The sequence below is a fragment of the Lygodium microphyllum genome, chromosome 14 (assembly GCF_053477565.2).
Source record: "Lygodium microphyllum isolate KBCC chromosome 14, Lygodium_microphyllum_v1.1.10, whole genome shotgun sequence".
In the NCBI taxonomy this organism is placed as follows: Eukaryota; Viridiplantae; Streptophyta; class Polypodiopsida; order Schizaeales; family Lygodiaceae; genus Lygodium; species Lygodium microphyllum.
This window is the reverse complement of record NC_141148.1, coordinates 62,554,844-62,558,192: the sequence shown is the minus strand read 5'-3', so window position 1 is coordinate 62,558,192 and position 3,349 is coordinate 62,554,844. Positions and strand designations below refer to the sequence as shown.

Here is a 3,349-nt window from a genome sequence, read left to right as displayed (position 1 = left end):
GGGTTACATCCTAAACAATGCTCTGTTTAATCAGCTGTCTAAATAAAGGCCCTAATCAACCGCTATCCTTTTATATACAGAAATAAAATATCGAAATGGCATACCCTATGTAATGCGAAATGACAAAACTTTTGGCTACGTTAGGACGGCATGTTTTCACCCAATCTATCTTTTATAGTCCAAATCATTGGTTTCTCTTATGCGTAGATCAGCTTTAAGGAATATCCGAAACGATCGTAACGGAAAGTAACGCTCTTTTTTTTACACACACAGGAGTATCCCTTATTCATATCATTTCAACTTACTCTCTTTCACTTATCGGTCTGAATCTGGGTTAGGGAGTGCTTTTAAGGCCATAACGCCTTTTTCGTATCGCTTCCATATACGTGATTTTGACATACTTTTTTGTTTCCCTTACCTAGTTATTTGAAAACTAATTTACCGAGCATGTGTAATAATAAGAGACAACAAATTCGTCAAAGCAAATACCCTTTTTTTCAAGTACGTAATAGTGGCTCCCCTTTGAGTTAGAGACCCTATTTCTACCACTTAACAGGTACAGTCTAGGTTTCACATTTTGGGAATGTTACGAGGTTTTCTTTGAGAGAAAATTTTAAGCTGCTTTGTTTCCTCTCAATTTGCCCCACGGTTACATGGAGGCAACCCATGGATAACTACAATGGGGGCAATTTTATTATAGCCTTATATGAAACTTACTATCGGAGATTCCTTATTTTATATAGTCATGCATGGATTAAGCAACTAGCCAATACTTTTTTTTTCAGTGCCAGGATCCTAATTTCGCAGATGGCAGATCGTTTAACCATATGACATAGCCACATTATGTACATACTATAAAGCTCGTAGGCTAGCTTTCAGCCAACCCATTTGCGTAATGTGGGCTTTTTAAAAACTTATTTCTAGCAGGACTATCCGGATCTCCTTGGCAAGGTTCCTTCCTTGAGCTACAAACAATGGCCACAATGATTTCATCAAAAATGCCCTTTAGCTACTAGTAAAATATCATTAAAATAACAGATAAAAAATAGGCTAATTAACGCATATATGAGATTTTTAGCTTGTATCTTCATCTTTCTGGAAGAATCCATCCAGCCACAGGTTCCCCTACGACTACCATGTTACGACTTCACCTCAGTTACTGACCCAACCATAATATGTAGCGGAAACACCTTTAAAACTAAAGTGAATTACACTTAACGGAAGCATAATGCACTTTACTAATAAGTGATCCCTGCTCAATGCTTCAGGCGGAGCCAATTCCCAGGGTGTGACGGGCGGTGTGTACGAGGCTCGGGTACATATTCACCGCGGCATGCTGATCCGCGATTACTAGCGATTCCAACTTCATGTCCTCGAGTTGCAGAGAACAATCCGAACTTAGACAATCTTTACGGATTCGCTCCACCTTACGGCCTTGCTTCCCATTGTAATTGCCATTGTAGCACGTGTGTAGCCCAGCTCATAAGGGCCATGCGGACTTGACGTTATCCCCATCTTCCTCCATAGTAAAACTACGGGCAGTTTTTCATGAGTGCAACACCCAATAAAAAGAATACCGTCGATCTCAAGCAACCATTGAGCTGTACGGCTGCTGATGAAAGACGGCATGGATCCTTTGTAAACAGCATGTCTTAGCAACATGAAACAAGGGTTTCGCTCGTTATAGGAGTTAACCAAAAACGTCTCACGACACGAGCTGACGACAGCCATGCAGCACCTGTACGAATTTTTATCTTATCCCGTTAAGAACAAGTACACTAGTTCATATGTCAAATGTGCATACGCCAAGTGTTTCTATGTCAAGAGCTGGTAAGGTTTTGCGCGTTGTGTCGAATTAAACCACATGCTCCACCGCTTGTACAAGCCCCCGTCAATTCCTTTGAGTTTCAGTCTTGCGACCGTATTCCCCAGGCGGAGTGTTTAACGCGTTAGCTGAGCTTCCGATCCGCAGACCAAAAACGAACACTCATCGTTTACGGCATGGACTACCGGGGTATCTAATCCCGTTTGCTCCCCAAGCTTTCGCACCTTAGCGTCAGTAGAGACCCAAAGAGCTGCCTTCGCTACTTTGGCGTTCCTTCGTGTATCTCCAGATTCTATCCCTACGCACGAAATTTCACTCTTCTCTATCTCACTCAAGTAAATTGGTTTCGTAAGCATTCCGCCAGTTGGGCTGGCGTCTTTAACCTTCGACCTAACTTACCACCTACGTGCCCTTTACGCCCAGTCATTCCGAATAACACTTGCCCCCCCCGTCTTACCGCGGCTGCTGGCACGGAGTTAGCCGGGGCTTCTTCTTTAAGTTTTGTCACCATCGCACACTTGACGAAAGGGTTTTACAAGCGGTATTGCCATTCCTCGCGTTTGCAACGTTCTTCACTCACCCACGCGATATTGCTGGATCAAGCTTTCGCCCATTGTCCAAGATTCCCCACTGCTGCCTCCCGGCGGAGTCTGGGCCGTATCTCAGTCCCAGTGTGGCTGGTCATCCGAAAAGATCAGCTAAGCATCGTAGGCTTGGTTGGCCTTTACCCAACCAACTACCTAATACTACGTAGGCTCATCAAACAGCGCTTTATTATCTTCTCGCATAGCTTTATTGCTTGCGTTGCTTTGGGATCTAGCCCGAACTGTTTGGCAGATTCCTGCGCGTTACGCACCCGTTTGCTACTTTTTTTTCAATTATTCCATAAAACTGGAACAGAAATGACATCCAACTTACATGTGTTAAGCATATCGCTAGCGTTCATTCTGGGCCAGGATCAAGCCCAATTTTTTAGTGAATTTCTGCCATATGAGGCAGGTTGATGATGATTTCTTAGTAAGTTATTAGCTTTTACTAACAACCGTAAGCGGAACGGCCACTGGCAAGGCGAATCATCTTACATTCCGGATACCAAAGATTTTTATTATACAAGAATTCTTGTATCGCTCATGTAGATCTTCCATCTACCGGAAACCAAAGGATTCATTGCAGGAGAGTAAAGTATGGCTGAAAATAGAAGGAATTGACGAGAAGCTAACGCTTTAGGTAAGTACGATAGTCATTACAACTGTTTTTATTGGTTTTTTAGTGGCTTTTCTCCTTATTGGTTTTTGATATAGTCTCCTGAACTAGTGCTTTCCTCGGAACCAATGCATTTAAAAAACGATGTATTTACTTTCAAATAAGATTGACTATATGAAAGACATATTTGATATGATTTTATCATTGCCAGAACCTATGCATTTACCATAGATAATATATTTAGTGAAACCAGAACCCATGCATTTATCAAAAACATAGCCAATGCATTTACCGAAACCATAACCAATGTATTTGTCCCAT

At 42.1% G+C, this 3,349-nt stretch overlaps 1 pseudogene; it reads right to left on the bottom strand.

The window, feature by feature from the left end:
* Nucleotides 1–1,102: 1,102 nt before the first annotated feature.
* Nucleotides 1,103–2,794, bottom strand: LOC148025653 (18S ribosomal RNA; annotated as a pseudogene).
* Nucleotides 2,795–3,349: the final 555 nt, after the last annotated feature.